This window comes from Talpa europaea (genome assembly GCF_964194135.1).
Source record: "Talpa europaea genome assembly, chromosome: 1".
In the NCBI taxonomy this organism is placed as follows: Eukaryota; Metazoa; Chordata; class Mammalia; order Eulipotyphla; family Talpidae; genus Talpa; species Talpa europaea.
This window is the reverse complement of record NC_140073.1, coordinates 118,913,958-118,931,428: the sequence shown is the minus strand read 5'-3', so window position 1 is coordinate 118,931,428 and position 17,471 is coordinate 118,913,958.

The window sequence follows — 17,471 nt, the reverse complement described above, 5'->3', positions numbered from 1 at the left end:
TTATGGATGAGATTTTGAAGAATGAGTGTCAAACTTCCTGCTGGACAAGGTAGGAAGGATTAAATATGGGTGGAACCCAAAAGAAAAGAGGAATAGTGTTTCTACAGCTCTCTGGTATATGATGAAGGCATGTATTTGTATTTGCATCAGAAGCAGTTCAGTGAGACTGAAATGTAAATCACAACTAAGTTGTGAATAGTTTATTCATTAAGATTTAGGTCTCACTCATAGCAGGAATCTAGAAAACTTAAATAAGGGACCAGGAAAATGAATAACTATAAGAAAGCGAAAATCAAAATCAACAAAAAACTATGAACCAGAGCCACTTTTTGGGGGGTGGGGGGGGTGGGAGGGGAGGGATTGGGGTCAGAATGGGGGGGTTGCAATTGTATGGGGAATATAAAATTTATTATTTAAAAAAAAAAAGATTTAGTCTGGCATCATTTACCCATAAAACTTCAGTGGTGAATAGCATGGTTAAAGAAGCATTTAAAAATGGTTAACTCCATATAGTGGATTGCCCTAAAGGCATTGAAATAAGATAGACTAGCTACAAATTCTGGCTACTTTCTATTTGACCATGGACAAACTCTCTATGAATCAGTTCTCTTTCATCTTTAATTGAAACATTAGTAGTATTTGCCTCAACTTAAAGATTAAAATAATGTGTTTCAAGCTCTTATCAAGCAGCTTTGTATGTTGTAAGAATAAATGTTAGCTTTGGTATGCTGTTATTCTATTTTTATTCTATTTTTCAATTTTTTTCAAATTTTTAAACTCAAATTTTATTCAAATATAATAAAAAATAAATTATATTATGCATAATATTCATGTGTGAAGAAAGTTTGTGGCAAAGACATAATAGTAAGAAGATGAAAAGAAAACAGAAAAGGTACTTTTTAAAAATTTATGTTTTGGTTCATTTCTTATTAAAATATCAAAATGGCTACAATGCAAAAGCCCAAAAATAGGTGACTGGATCAAGAAGCTGTGGTGTATATATATATATATATATATATATATATATATATACACATACATACATACATATATATATACACATACACATATAATATATACACATACACACAAATGGAATACTACCAGCAATCAAAAAAGATAAACTCATGCCATTTGCAGCAACATGGATGGAACTAGAAGGGATTCTGCTCAGGGAAATAAACAAGAAGGAAAAAAGAAAAAATCAGATGGTTTCACTTATAGAGGAGATAGGGGAGCCAAATAAGGGAATCAGGAAATAATAATAAAAAATTAGCAAGCAACCATAAATCAGATCTATTCTGTGAGGGAGGGGTAGGAAGAGGGATCAAAACAGGGGAGAGAAGAGCACAAGGGACTATGGTGATGGTTCACAGATGAATTGGTGGTGGGAATTTTACAGGGAATACACCTAAAATGTGAAAGCATGTAAGTATACATTGTATGAAAATGAACAATGATGTAAAATTTAATTTATATGTATATGAATTAAAATATTGCTGCCAAATTTGGAAAGTATATTTGGAATGGTCTAGCAACATACAGTTTATTTAGGGCACATAAAATTCCATTTGAGAGGTAAGAGAGGATGGTATGGCTTTTGACAGAACAGAGCATGCGCTCTTGAGGGCAACCAAGATGAACATCTGAGCATCAAAAGAAAGATGCCTTCATCATGAGTTAATGAGGAAACCTACAACTACTTATAGAGAGAGATGAGCTTTCATGGGCATAGTGCCTTTCAAGGGCTATTCATTTTGTAACTGTACAAGACAATGAACATGGGTATTTTATGTAGACAAAAGAAAACCTTCGATATGCATTCAAAGTAAGGTTATGCTAGAAAGATGAATCATAAATATATTCCGTGTGAGATCAGAGAAGAACCAATTACCATACAATGCCCTGAATATTGGGAGAACAAACATGTTCTAATAATTCTTTGTGACAAAACAACAATTATAGCTTTGTTTTAGTTATCAAAATCAGATTTAATTACTAGCTCCAACATTAATGACTTTATTATATCTATTAAACATTTAACAATGTTTAAAGATTCCTCTGAGCAAATCAAGGTAGCATATTTCATTAATATATTAAATTGAGTTCATCCATATAACAATATTATTTAGTCAATTAGAAAAAATGCGTAACCAATTCACTGAATGAGTTAGTTCTAATTGGTAGGGAACAAGTACATGTACCTTTATTCTTTTTATTTACTCTTTTCTTGTGCACAATAAGCCTCCCATTGGCACCCTTGACAGACAGATTATAAGGCAATTCCACCATCAAATGCTAGGAAACAGTCTCATCTAAGATATCACAAGTCCATTCCCCCAGCTCAGGCCTGACTCAAGTTGGAAAACCTGCATTGAAGAAGGTAAGTGGTATCAAGTGTTAGGTTCAAATGTGTTTATGCAAATTCCTGGGACTTAAAAGAGAGGTTTCTTTTTTCATGTAAAGGATTCCAGAGGTGGGCAGTCCTGGCGTGGGGTGGGGTGGGACAGGGGGAGATGATATCATGAAGCCAACAGAGACTTGGACTCTTCTAGTGTGTTAATCATTCTAAGTATTTGACTTTCACCTCAACTTCAGGATGCCTGAAAGAATTCAGGTCATCACATCCAAGTACTACCAAGCAGGCGGGAGGAGACACACAGAAGAAGGCTTGCCCTTTGTATTTATGCTTCAGAAGTTACAGATGGCTTTACTGCACACATCCTATTAGCCATATCTTGACAACAGAGCCTTCTTTAGCTGTATGGAGACAAAGAAATGTAAGGGTGGAGTGGGGGAAGCCTTGTGCCTAGTTTAAAATTAATTTATCACTAAGAAAGGTGAGAATAGATTGTGGGTAAGAGCTGGCATGGTCAAACATAGGGGAAAAAGTTTAATTCTTCATCAGTTTCCACCATACTCCCTACCCTGTTCTATTTATAGAAGAAGAAAAAAAGGCAAGAGGCATTAAAAGTACTATAGTCTGGTAGAAGTATAATCTGATGTTGATGCTCTGGTGGTCATTATAAGAACATTTCCTCCTCAGAGTACTTTGATGAGTCCACAGTGAACTGCACAGTATAATACTCTGTGGTTTCATTTGTCAAAATTGGCATTGCCACTGTTTGCTAACTATAAGCAATCTAGCTTTACCTCTGGACTTGTGGAAATGCACATTACAGTGACTGTATATATTGGGAAATTTTTTTTTTTTTAGAGGCATGCTTTATTTATTTGTTTGCTGGTTTGTTTGTTTGTTTGTTTTGTTTATACATGCACTGGGTACAGTCAGAAGCGCGGGAGGGTGAGAGAATTCACCAGAGCCAGAGCAGGGAGCAGAGCAGGCAGAAGGACTGAAGTACACTGCTGAGGGGAGCAGCGGGCGGCAGGAGAGGTCTGCACGCCATGTGGGACCCTCCTCTGGTGGCCGGGGAGCAGCCGGGGATCGAACCGGCGCCGCAGAGGCCGCGCGCAGTTTCGCAACCCAGCGCTCAACCGCTGCGCCACCAGGGAGGCCCTATATTGGGAAATTTAAATAAATCTTGAAATCAGGTTGTAAAAACACTTTACATTTCTTTTCCCTTGTCAAAATTTATATAACCTGGACACTTTGTATTTCTATATGAATTGTAGAAGCAGCTTGTCAATTTCTAATAGGATTTTAACTGGCATTACAATGACTACATATGTCACCTTATGGGAAGAATAGGGGTCAAACAGGCATCTTAAAAATTTTGGTTTTTGAATTCATATCTAATATCTCTTGGAATGTTATGAACTTTTAGTGTATGGGTTTAAATACTTTTTGAAATGTTTATTAAGCATTCTGTGTTTTTCATGGGATCATGAATTTTTTAATTTCATTTCCATTTGTTCATTACTACAAAATAAAAATGAAATTATGAAATAAAATTTTGTCCCATGCTTATTGATGTGCTTTGCATTTTTGTCAGTGTTTCTGTTTTTCATTTTTGGGTAGTTTCTATTACTATACCTATAAGTTCACTAATCTTTTCTTCTGCAGTATAATCTTTTATTAATCCTATCCAGTGCATTTTTCATCCTAGACATTGTCATTTTTATCTCTGGAAATTCAATTTTCAATTTTTTTATTATCTCTCATGTCTTTCCATAATGTTTTCTCCACATTTTTGAACATAAGGAATATAGCTACAATAATTATTTTCATGTCCTCCTCTATTCTATCATTTTTGCTATTTCTAGGTCACATTTCTATTGATTTTGTCTTCATTATGGGTCATATTTTCCTGATTCCTTCCTTAACTGAAAAGTTTATTGGATAATAGACTTCATGAATTTTTACCTTGTTAGTGCTAGCTATTTTTATATGCATAAATATTTTTGAGTTTTTATCAGGGCTGTAGTTTGCTTAGAGCAGTTTGATCCTTTCATGCTCTTAGGCTTTGTTACATAAAGACTAGAATAAAATTTAGTCTAGGGTAATATTAACCCACTACCGATTAATAGACTTCAGAGTATTCTAACCACTCCCAAATGAATTATGACATTTCTCACTATCTCTACTAGGAACAGAAATTATTTCCAGCCTTATTAAATGCTGGAGATTATTCCATCACTCCTTTTCAATGGCTTTCTCTCTGACCACAATTGCATATGCTCATCAGTGCTCAGTTGAAGACAGGAAGGAATGTTTGCCAATAGAAAAATTTTACCTCCACTATCAAATATCAAAATAGTATTTAATCCTCTATCTGAAAAATAAGTATTACTGACATTCTTACAACTAGAAATCAATCATAATTGAAATAAGGCTTATATAATTAGACAAATGAAATGTTTTAGAATGACTAGGGGTTGTCAAAATATAATAATGCGAAACTAAAATCAAAATGATTTTATGACAATCCAACTATTTAATGAAGGTGTAGAACAAACAATAAAATAATAATGAGATGTTGATAATCCTGTGTAGGACTATATACTAGGGGATGTTAAGGTCACAACAATTAAGATATTATTCCCAAATAAAAAAATGTACAGAAAGTGGGTTGTGAGAGTAGGGAACAAGTCAGTCCTTGAAGCATATTAGTCACTTCACCAGCACGGTTTTAATTATTTATGAAAATGTTGCATAAATGCAGATAAAGTTTTCATACAATTAGAGAACCATGAATAACATTGTCAGTTCTACAATTACATCATTTTCAAAGTACAATTCCAGACAAATGATTTGCCAGTATGATAAGGAAATGTATTGATCCTACATAAGATAAAATACATAGTACTTCAGAAATCAGTTACTCATTATTTTAAACAGTAACTTAATCCAAAGCATTCTAATATTAATAAATGAGTCACTGAGTTTAGAAGTTTGAAGTATGTTTCATTCTACATACAAAAGACTGATTCCTTCTCAAAAGGGCCAATATAATTTCTTGTATAAGGTAGCAAAAGTTAGCTGAAGGAAGATTATCAGCAGTACACAGCCTATCATAATAGTTGAGGTAAACTTATAAGTCACATTTTCTCTATCTTTCCATGTCCTTCTCTCACTCCTTTCCCATCTCCACATCCTACCTGCTCTCCATCTCTTACCCTCCATTCTCATCCTTCAAATATAGAGAGGAGAAGGCAATTCCTAATAAAATTCTGAAAATTACCTATACTCTCCTGGGCAAATGCCCAGCCAAACACAGCTGGCCCGAAGCAAGGCCACTGAGGCCTTGAAAGCCTGCCACAAATCTAAGGGACCTCCTAGAAGGGAACAACAATGGGCCAGGCAAGTCTGGGTCAAAAGGAGTGACACAAAAATACAAAACAAGGTAACAGGTGTCATTGTCGCTGCCAAGGACTATCACCCCATGAGTTTCTCACCCACATTTCTCTTCCAAGTGTCTTTAAATGTCTATCCTCCCCATGTCTCCTCCATGTAGTTCTGGGGTATGAGTCAGGGCCACATACGAGACGCCACATGTTTTCTGTTATATACCAAATATGGCTGCTTCAATCCACCCCTACTTCAAGTAGCTTCCCATCTTAGGAAGCCTGGTTCAGGAGATACCTTCCTATGATTTTCCACCAGAAAGTACCTTAGACTTGTGTGGCAAGGTTTTAGGTCTCAGCAGCCCCACTTCAAGCCTACTCTGTTTGGCTGGGAATTTACCTGTAAGGGGATGGTAACTTTGGGTATTTTCAAAATACTCCTCTTCTCTCTTTGCACACTATTTCTATTATTTTTTTTTTCACTGAGAGTATAATTTGTCTTTATGCATATAGATGCCTGGACACCCGTACAGCATACAAATTTGGGGTTCCCAGGATACCTCTTGGTCATACACTAACAAAAGCATTAGCACACAATAAAATATTAATCACAAATTGGAGTTAACTGATTTTTCCAGCTATTGGTTAGGAAGACCTGAAGACCATGATTTCATACAAACATAAGGTGGGGGGGTGTCCCTGGTGGTGCAAGGGTTAAGTCTCAGCACTCTGAAGCTCTCAGCAACCACTGCAGTACAAGTTTGATCCCAGGCCAGGGAGCTGACCCACATGGTGCAGTAGACTGCTCCTGTCTCACTGCTGCTCCCCTCAGCAGTGTATTTCAGTAGATCTGCCTGTTCTGCTACCTACTCTATCTTTGGTGACTGCCCACACCCCCTGCTACTCTGGCCTAACCCCAGCTATTGTATACACAATCAAATAAAAATAAATTTAAAAAAAATGTGGTAAAGGACATGGATAATGTGGTAAAATAATGCTTATTCTGTTCCTGCATAAAGGAGATTCTTGAGACAGTATTGATTCTGAAAGAAATCTGTGGAGGTAAGAAAGACAATTAGGAACAGATTGTACTTTCTGGAGGCCTAAACTGTCATGTAATTAAGTTGTCTTTCTCCAAAGGTGACCCTCAGTCCTATCTAACTTTTTAGAATTATTTTTCCTTATAATCAGTTTTTCCTGATAAGCAGATTTTTCAGCCATGCTTGTGATGCATCCATCCAAGAAATCTGGGGAAGAGACAAAAACACTTCGGCCCTCTACAAAATAAAGAGGTAATTTACTGATCTAAAAAATATACTATCAGCTACCCACGTGTTTTTAAATAGCTTAGTAGTAAACAAGCAGAAATATTTTAGACTTACCCAGTGTTCACCCGGTGACAAAAGCCTCCACTAAAAAAGATACATCCCGGGTCTTCCAGGTGGTACAAGGGTTAAGACGCAAGCTATGAAGCTACCCGAGTTCAATTCCTGGCCAGACAGGAAGCAACCCATGTGGCGCAGCAGACCTGTCCCATCTTGCCTATTGCTCCCCTCAGCAGTGTATTTCAGTCAATCTGCCTGTTCTGTTTCCCACTGTCTCTGGTGAATCCTCTCACCCCCTACCCCTCTGGCCTGTACCCCAGCTCTTGTATGCATAAATAAATCTTTAAAAAAAAATACATCCCAATTTTCACAAATGCAGAATAAACCACAAAAGAAACAGGGTCATAATGCAATGCTTAGAATGCCTGTTCTTTCCATGGAGAAGTTTCTTGGTAATAATAAAACAGCTCAGAACCATATATGGATATACCTAACCACCAAGAAAAAAAAAAGTGATTAAAAAAACAGTGCAGACATTGACACTTTTGTGCTTGGGTGTAGCAGCAAGAAGATTGTTGTTCCGGGCCTCCCCGGTGGCGCAGCGGTTGAGCGCTGGGTTGCGACGAAGCTGCCCGCAGCCTCTGCAGCGCCGGTTCAATCCCCAGCTGTCCCACATGGCGCACAGACATCTCCTGCCGCCCGCTGCTCCCCTCAGCAGTGTACTTCGGTGCTTCTGCCTGTTCTACTCCCTGATCTGGCTCTGGTGAATTCTCTCACCCTCCGCCCTTCTGACTGTACCCAGTGCTTGTATAAATAAATAAATAAATAACTCTTTAAAAATAAATAAATAATAAAAAGTTATAAAAAAAAAAAAGAAGATTGTTGTTTTGATTAGGAAAACGTATTTTAAAAATCTGGTAATACAGATAAGAAATAGGTTTACAGAGTTCTCCCCCAGCCCTGCCTCCCCCTCCCACCACCACACACAAACAGGAACTTAAAACAGTGCCAAGTTGGTCTAAATACTAATATGAAAATATCTTTAGTGAATTATTTAATGATTTGTTTGGTTTTCCAAGTGTTAACAACAGAAGGCATGCTGGGGAGACAAAAGGCCAGAGACCAGGGTAAGGGAGGGCAGGTGGAGAGATAAAATTAAAAACAAAAAGAAGCCTGAAGGAGACAGGCACTTTGGAATGCCAGAGAGGAGGACTTTAGAGGGGTCTGAAGCCTAGGGTTTAAATGTCTTTTTATGTGCTGTTGATGCCTCTCCATGATCCCCAAGTCACAGCAAGTCTATTACACACAACTACTCTTACTATGCCTTAGGGGAAGACGGAGAAATCTTTGTCTACCAGGAGAGTGAAAGGCTATAGCACAGAATTTTTGCCTTCAGAGAAAAGACAAGCAGGAAATGCCCAATGAGTTGAAGCCCTGAGCAGTAATTCAGAAAAAGAGAGAAAATGTTTCCTGTGAGAAAATGTAAGCACTCTCTTGGAAACCATCAGAAATGGTGAATATTTAAAAGTAGACAGCCCAAAGAGAATTGAGAATATGGTGACTCATTTGTTAACTTGCTCCATCAGTCTTAAATAAACCTGATAGAAGACTTATTTGCTGCCATGTGCATTACTCAGACACTTTTGTGCCAAAGAATGACAGCTATCCATGAGTCAAGGAACAGAGAGCTTTGGAGACAGTGAGGAAGCACAAATGAATGACCCAGCATTATTTCCAGGGAATCAAGAGAGGGTGACAAAGTAGAGTTACGAGGTAATGATGGCCCTGAAATCAAATTGCCACTTCCCTCTGCAAATAGATAGATAGATAGATAGATAGATAGATAGATAGATAGATAGATAGATAACAAATAGCCTCGTCTGGGTACTATTAGTAAAAAGTAAGAATGTAATCAAAGAATAAAATCACCCAAACACATAGAACTATGACAAACTAAGTCCCTTAAAGAGTGTCAAACTGTGTATTCTTATTTAGAAAAAAAAAATTTTCGAACACTCTACTTAAGAAGTAAGGATCTAAGACAAGTGGGTAGTCAGATGCTGAGAAAAGACTCTTTCTGGTAGTTAGAAGAGATGTCAGAGTTTGAAGTGGAGGACAAGGTTACTAGCTGTGGCATCAAAACACACACACAATCATCAAATTCTTTCCACTTTTTGAAAGCACAGATATACAAGTACTAAGTAATCAACACACATCAATTTTTATTTTCTGTTATATTTTACTATTATCTATGCATTCCAGACTCTACAGCAATTGTATCTGTATGCAGGTGTACTAATAATCACATGCTGGTTGATGTGTATCTCTTCCCAGTTCTGCTCAGTAACAACAGTTTGGCTATTTACTTAATTATAAATGTATGCCACTTAACTTTTGATAATGTGCATAGTAAATGGCTCACAATGCCAAAAGTTAAAAATCAGCTCTCCAGAGCCTTTATCAGCCAGGTCCAGCCTATCACTAGATATGCACATTGAGCTATATCCTTATGACTGAAGATAAGCATTTGCAAATAACTGAATGCCTGAAAACGCTAAGAAACATACTGAAGTTCAGGATGCAGTAGAAAAGGTGGCAGCTATACTCTCGGCTTAGTACTGCTGTGGCATGGCCATCACAGAATGGCTATATATAACAAAGACTGCACTTCAGAAAAAGTGCAGGATTAGCACCTGCTCTGCACAGGGTGGAGTAGTACAACATGAATGCTATGAGAGGGAAGTTACTCTCAAATATTTCTGACACACGTGAGATTACTAGAAATATGTCAGGGAAAAGCGAAGAGAGCTAGGTTTCCTATGAGGCATACACATTTGATTTATTGATTTTAATGTAAAATAAAGTATATTCAGAATCTGTCAAAGTCTGGGAAACACCCAGATTATATTTTCTCCCAGTTTCAAGAGACTGATGCTCAAAATCTGTTCTTGCTTATGGCTTTATGAATGTCAGTTTTTAGGTAGGGCATTGAGATCCTGGATTTAGTAGTTCAAACAGGAGGCTCCTAGTTACAGAAGCTGAGGTTTCTTTGGGGGTTAGCTCTGAATTATTGATAATAGAGTTTGCCTGAAGTTTCAACCTAAAGCCCTTCCAATAATGGTATAAGCACCTAATTTCTTGTGTTAAGTACCCTTTTCTTAAATTAGCTATTTTTCGTATTCTACAAAGCTGGCTGGCCCTTTGTCAGTTTGGTGAATAGTGAAACAAAGAAGAAAAATCATAAAGCAACCTTTAAAGAATAAAATATGACTGATAATTAATCCACTTAAAATTTTTTTATTTATTCAATTTACACTTTCATTAACAGGCTTTAAAATATTCTGTTGAGGGGAGCAGCGGGTGAGACAGGCGAGGTCTGCTGTGCCATGTGGGTCACCTCGCTGGCTGGGGATCAAACTCATGCTCCCACACCTCTGGCCTATACCCCTGTTTTTGTAAGCATAAATAAATAAATCTTCAAAAAAATATTTTTCCTGAATGAAAAAATGATATATGTTAGTTGCAGAAAATTTAGAAATAAGAAAAAGCATAAAGAATTAAAGAAAATATCACCTACAATCCCAGCACACAGTTCTAATAACATTTAGATAATATCCTTTTGAGGCTTGCCTTTTGATTTACAAATAACATGTAAAATAATATTCCAAATTTGTTTCACATAACTGTGATTTCTGCATAATATTACATTTATGAATATACAATTATGAATAATTGTATATTATGAAAAATTATTATGAAAATTATTATGAAAATAATTATAAAAAATAATTATGAAAAACAATATTTTATAAACCAGGTTATTAACCATGAACTATTCTGTAAATGATGAACTGGATCAGTGAAATTGTGTGTATTATTACTAAGCTAATATGGTAACTATTAAAAAAAAAAAATAAAATAAAATATTCTGTTGAGTTTATTATAAAAAACTTATTTGCACAACAGAATTGATGAAGAGAATCCTTCAGTATTCTGATTCTTTAGTGATTTCTACAAGTAGTATTTGTGTTAGCTCATAAAGTATTCAATCTTAAATACTTGAAAATAGCTCTTTATAATAGAAAATCCAAGAGAAAGCCTATTATTTTCTCTTTATCGGGTGCTTACAAATATTATAAGTTGGAGGAATTATTATAAGTGATAGTATTAACTCAGTCAGAAACTATCCACATCATTAAGTATCCTCATCAGAAAATCTGAGCTACAGAGAAAATTAAATTGGCTTACTGTAATCTCTAACATTAGAAGCACTGATTTACAAAGAGTTCCTCACAAATTCTTAAAGCAGTGTCATACACTAATCAACATACCCTTCTGAAGTTGGTAAGCTTCATTTCCTGTTCTGCTTCTACCATCCATTAAAGACAAAGGTGAACCACTATGAGTTCGGAAAGATACTGAATCATTTTATTTGTAATACCAACAAATACTTATAAATCTACCTTCACTCCATACTACAAAGCACCAACTATATATGCAGAGTTGAAAACAACTAACAATTTAAAGGTCAAGCTTCCACAACATCCTAGTTTTTTCATCCCAATTGTCAAAAAAAAGTCCTGAACACTAATTATGCATAACTATCTCAAACCAATTTTACTTCCCTGGGGCTCCAGCACTATAGGCTGAAGGCAATGTCTGTCTTTTTCTTTTTGAAGATGAAAATCTACTGAAGTGTGCCTAGAATTTAAAAATAGAAACATCTGGCTTTCATCAAAACAGATTTCTATTTTTAAAGAATTACTGATCCATGGGGACTTTTAGACACTAATTTGCAATGCTGTGGTCAGGTCCTGAGTTTGCTGCAATTATTCATAAAGTAATTCTTTTAAGTGATTTTTTTGCCTTTGAATATTTAAACATCATGTATTTTCATGTGGTATTCAACTACTTGTCAGAGAATTTCTACAAGTTATTAAAAGATCATAACAATAATAAGTTTCAGAAAAAAATAAAATGATGTCCAGGAAATTTCATACCTTGATTCTATCACAATCTCAGATGAAGAAAGGTCTGAAATTACAAATATATGGACTCTAAAGACATAATCATTCAGATTAAAAAAACTAGTTAAATCATTATGTTTAATTATTTAATATAAAGATCTCCATTTAATGTTCACATCTGAGGCACTACAAAAGCTTAGTGAGATTATATGATATACAGCAAAAAATATCCCTCTAAAGTACAGATCTTACCATAAATTTTGACACACAAATGTAAAGAGTAAAAATCAATGATAAAGCTGCATGACAAATAAGAATCACATCTTCTCTGGCATAACCACAACTGTAGGGAGTGACTGGACAAAACTAACATATATTAGACTAGGAAGAAGTGTATCTGGTGCGTTCTTACATATTAAAAGTGAACTGCTAAGGGTATCTCTTTGCTAAAATCAGGAAAAAGCCCTTTAAAAAGGAGCAGCAGTCAGGGAATATAGTTTAATGCAGATGTAGTAATGCCATAAGTACAAGTTTAACAAGTAAGAGGGAAGACTTAGAAGTAGATTCAGAAAACAACATCCCGGAGATAATGCAGCAAGTAGTGAGGTTATCCATTAAGCATAACATCTTGTCTTGGGAAGGACAGATACTGTCATGCGACATCTTCTTGCCTGTGAATTCAGTTTTCCTGGAAACCACTATGATCTATGAAGGAAATCCATCTGTATTGAGAACAATTATACTATCATGGCCAATGCCTAAAACAGAGTTCAAAGTCAGAAAATCAGCAATGCTTGAAGATTCAGTTTAGTGCTGTCACACACAGGCACACAGGTGTAGCCATTCACTGAGAATCAGAAAACTAAGAATAGTGACCATAGTCAGCACTTCCAGCACATCCCCGGAAAATGGCAGTGTGGTTACCAAATAAATCCATTGCTTGGGAGTTGGGGTGACTCTGAAAGTGTCATCAGCATTTATGAAGTTTGATCTTTTATCAATGTAATGAGAATTGGACCATATTCCCTGAGGATTTTTTACTCTGTAATTCAAATATTCCATAGTATTTTTAAATAACCATTTCTTTCAGACTAAAATTTTGTATCTTGTATGTTTATTGAATTATGTTGAAAATTTAACAGTATCAATATAACTTATAAGGTAAAATTTGTGAAGATGTAGTCATTTCAAATTATCAGATATCCACTGAGCTTCTGACTGTCATAAAGTACTGTGAAGACTTTCAGGAATACAGAGATACATAAAACATCAGTTCTACCAATAGAAATTAAAGGAGCCAATCAGAAATTAAAGTAGAAATAAACTTGAATGAGCTAGGATGAACCAGTGAGGCAAGTTCAGGACCTCACAGAAGTTACTTCATCATCCCTTGGACTAGAAAAATTCCTAGTCCATAAAATAAAACCGATAATAATACCTAACCAATAAGGTAAATTATATGACTTAAATGACGTAAGACTATAAAAAGCTTAGAACAGGTCCTGTTACATAATAAGTGCTCTACCTGGGAAAGAAAAAGTAGGACAGGGAAGACCTGGAGGTCTGGCATCAAGCCCAGCTTCTCACACTGTGTACATTGAGGTGAACCAAGTCAATATAATTCTGAGCCATTCTACAGCAGTACTCTATGCAAAAATTGCATAAATAATGACTAAGCTAGTAAATTCTAGAATATAAACTTCTAATAAATTCTCAGAATAAATAATTTTAACCAAAAGGATTGTACCATTAAGTTTTCTTTACTATTTTTTCTTCTACTATTATATTATATTATTATATAAATTATAGGTGTGTATCACTGAGAATCAGTATGTGCGAGGGGAATCCTATAGTAATTAGCAGACCATAATCTCTAATTACCATTCTCAAAAAAAAAAAAAATCCATGAGGGGGTTAGGTGTAGAAATATTTGTTTCTACATCTAGGGCAGAGAAAATATGAATCTTAAGCATTCCTTGGTGCCTAAAGATAAATGTGTGTTAAAAAAAATTATTTTAAAGGATGGAGGTATATCAAAAAGCCACAGGAGTAAATCTGATAAGGCACCCAATGGTAATCTCTAATTACCATTCTCAAAAAAAAAAATCCATGAGGGGGTTAGGTGTAGAAATATTTGTTTCTACATCTAGGGCAGAGAAAATATGAATCTTAAGCATTCCTTGGTGCCTAAAGATAAATGTGTGTTAAAAAAAATTATTTTATAGGATGGAGGTATATCAAAAAGCCACAGGAGTAAATCTGATAAGGCACCCAGTGGCCAAAGCTGGAAAAAGTTGACCAACAAAATGATGACACAATTGGATTATAATCCAAAGAGAAAAAAATATAATGCCATAGTGATATAAATCAATAATTGAATAAATATGAACAAATAGAGATGGGACAACTCTTCCTAAAAGAAAAAATGAATGAATACAAAATGAATAAGGAGAATAGAAAATCACAACTAACATATCACAATAATTTATGTGTGCAAAATCTACTAGTTCTTGCACTTGTATTTCCAATTGCCTGATTGTTGACTGAAAGTCAGGCACAGAAGTGACAGCCATACAAGGATTGTTTGCCTACCTCCTATAATGTGTAAGTCAAGCCCCCATAATATCTTCTTCTGTGTCATACATAGACTTGCTTCTCAGTTCTAACGTAGCAATAGTTGTTCCAGTGCAAAGGGTATAAAATAACAAAGCTTTGGACCTTTGAAGCCTAGCTTTTCCACACATTGCCCTTATAAACTGGGATTTGCCTCTAAACTAGAAATAACACCATCCTGTAATGCTATTATGAAAACTAGATATAACGTATATTAAGTTCTTACACATAGTAAGTCCCAAATAGATGGTAGTTATTATTAGTGATATAAATATTTTATATTATTTTTAAGTCAGCCCCTAAAATAGCATGTCATAAGAAACAGAAAGTGATATATACTATACAGACAAGTAATTACTGAGTTTAAATATTTATTAAAACACGTATTGTGTATTTGGTGAATAGCAAAACATGATATATTACTTAATTTAGGTTCTATAAAAACTCTATAGCAGAAAAATTAATGAACATAAAGGTGAAAACAGGTTAGGAATACTAGGGACTGTAGTACAAACCCTAAAGAATTCTATAAATATTTCTGTGTTCATTGAAACAAAGGGTCTTGTTAAGTACTTATAATGAGCAATAATACACACATACATTTTCTCATACTTTTTACATTTACATTTTAGTATACTTTTAAATTGGAAACTTTTCAGAATCAATATGCACCTTTGCTCCAAAATTCAGGATCAACGTGCTCCTTTGCTCCAAAATTCAGGAGCCCATCAATTGTACCACTTTACTTAAGTTAACAGGTTTATTTATTTTATTTTATTTTGCTTAGTGGAACTGGGGTATAGGCCAGAGGTATGGGGGTGAGAGGATTCACCAGAGCGGGAAGCAGAACAGGCAGATCTACTGAAATACACTACTGAGGGAAGCAGCAGGCAAGACAGGAGAGGTCCGCTGTACCATAAGTGGGTTAGCTCCCTGGCCAAGGATGGAACTCAGGTCTTGGTGATAGTGCTGAGACTTAATCCCTAGGCCACCAAAAGTAACAGGTTTAATTACTACACATCTGTGTTCTGCCCAAATGCTCAAGTCTTTCTGATTTTATAAGAGATGTTATTTCTACCCTCTGCAGATTCTTCATCTATCTATATATCTATATATAGATATATATACATTGTATATATATGTATGTGTGTGTGTATATATATATACACACACGCACATATCCAGCTCCATCCCCAGTCCTAGATACACTATGAGTGTGGTTCTAGTCAAGCTTAATTTCCCTCATATTGTCTTTGCTTTCTCATGGCTTTATGACAAATCCAAAATCTTCTGTCTATTATCTGTTTAGAACTAGCCATATCACTAATTTCTAGTTTTTTTTTCTGACTATCTCCAACAATACCCTCTCAAAATTTGCTTGATTCAACACACACGCAGAGACCAAATTCTTAAAGTTTGAAAAGTTTATTTTGTGTACCTGAATTTCATATCTGCTCATGTTATTCCCAAGAAGACAAAGTTGAGTACTTATTCAACAGTACAAAATAGAGCTGGAAGTATTTTAGATTATGGTAGATTGTTTTGTGCTTATATTGAAACTCCCTACATATTGAAAATCTGCTTTCTTTCCAACTTTGTTAAATTTCAAAGGGATTGGCATTGTTTTCTGTACATTACCATGTGCTTGAGGAGCTAGATAAAAGGAAAAAAAAGCCTAAAAACAAATTAAGCAAAAAAAATGTGCTTACTGTTAAACACATGATATCATTTACCATTTATTTAATGGCTATAATAATGGTTATTCTGGTCACAGTACTTACTTCTCATTTGAAGAAATACAATTATTTGCTATGTGTACTATCCTATATATGATAAGACATTAGCATCCTGGGTCCCCAAAGCATACAACAAAAGTAGCATTTCCCTTCCTCAATGGCAAACTCCACCATTTTATCACAATGGCAAGAAAAAAGTATTATCTCCCATCCTCCTATTCATTCTAAATGCGTCTTTCATTCTACATATTGTAATTGAACCCTTAAAAAATTACATAAATGAATTTAAATATTATATGCTTGGACATATAACAATGTAGTTTATTGTTGGTGGTACTTATCCTTATCACTGAATAATTTTCCTGAATCAATATAACTTTAATCATTATATATATGTATATGTATATAAATATGTACTCTTTGATAATTCTATACATTACTCTACCATAGCTAATTTTCTTTTACTTTTGACTAATGCTCTATCTTACTCCCAAATTCTAATTTTTCTTATAATGGTTGTAGGCATTCTCAAGTTCCACTTTGTCATTTTCAAGTAGTTTTTTGTCTCTGAGAATTCCTATAGTCCTTCTCCATACTTGAAAGCTTAATGCAACAGAAAACTGGAATTCTTAATAATGAATCTTTTAAATGGTCAATAAAAAGCCTTCCTTCCTACTAAAACATTTTTTTCTATTTTCTATTTCACACTTCTTAACAATATTCATAAGGACAGTCATACCGTCTCTATATAGTTCTACAATAACACGTGAACAGTGAGAGAGTAATCTTAACTGCTTAGGTACAAAGGTGTAAATCTTACAATCTTACACAATCTAGCAGTAAACCTTACAAATGATTTTACAATATGCTTACATATCTTAGAGAACATTATGTGATAAGGATAAATGACTATCAGTTATGTGATCTTCCACAGAGGTTAAAATGTCCATTATGTTTTTAGGTGAATTGAAAAAGATTTGAACTGAATCTCTAAAGGATTCTACTCTAGAATTTGTGCAAGCTAACTTGAATCAACAAATTGAATCTGAATTCCAAACCATTTCATACTCTTCCATTTCTGTTAA